Source organism: Elephantulus edwardii, unplaced genomic scaffold (genome assembly GCF_000299155.1).
Source record: "Elephantulus edwardii isolate Elephantulus edwardi_28Jun2011 unplaced genomic scaffold, EleEdw1.0 scaffold00078, whole genome shotgun sequence".
In the NCBI taxonomy this organism is placed as follows: Eukaryota; Metazoa; Chordata; class Mammalia; order Macroscelidea; family Macroscelididae; genus Elephantulus; species Elephantulus edwardii.
Window position 1 is genome coordinate 12,053,212 of NW_006399828.1, and position 744 is coordinate 12,053,955.

Sequence of the window (744 nt, forward strand, 5' to 3'; positions counted from 1 at the left end):
GGTGAAGAGATTGAGAGAGTTAACAGTTTTAGTTTACTTGGATCCACAGTCAACACTCTTGGTAACAGCAGCCAGGGAATCAAGAGATGAATCACATTGGGAAAGTCAGCTGTGAGGGACCTCTCAAGAGTAGAAGAGCAACGACATCAGGCTAGAGACTTAAGGTATGCCTGATCCAAGCTATAGTCTTCACAATTACGTGCTATGCATCGGAGAGTTGGACAGTGACTAGGGATAATAGAGAATTGAGGCCTTTGAGCTGTGGTGCTGGAGACTATAGACTTCTAGGAGAACAAACAGGTTTGTCCTGCAGAGGGTGAAGCCAGAATGCTCCTTGGAGTCAAGGATTCTGAAGCTTCATCTCACATACTTTGGGCATGTTGCAAGGAGGGACTGGTCCTTGGAGAGGGACATCATGTTTGGGAGAGTGGAGGGAAGGCGCAGGAGAGGAAGACCCTTGGGGAGATAAATCAATACCCTGGGTGGGGCAGTGGGAATTAGTGTGTTGGAGACGGTGAGAATGGCACAGGACAGAGCGGTGTTTAGGGCTCTTGTACATAGGGACGCTATGAATCGCAAACAACTTGATGGCACATAACAACAACACAACAACTTATGAAGATTATAAACTTTTGCTTGCTAGAAGTGAAGTGGATTTGAAGCAGAGACTAGAATCTCTAAGGAGAATTTTATTTCAGCACAACTGAAAGACTTCATTGTTTTTGAGTGGGAATTGATTCTGAA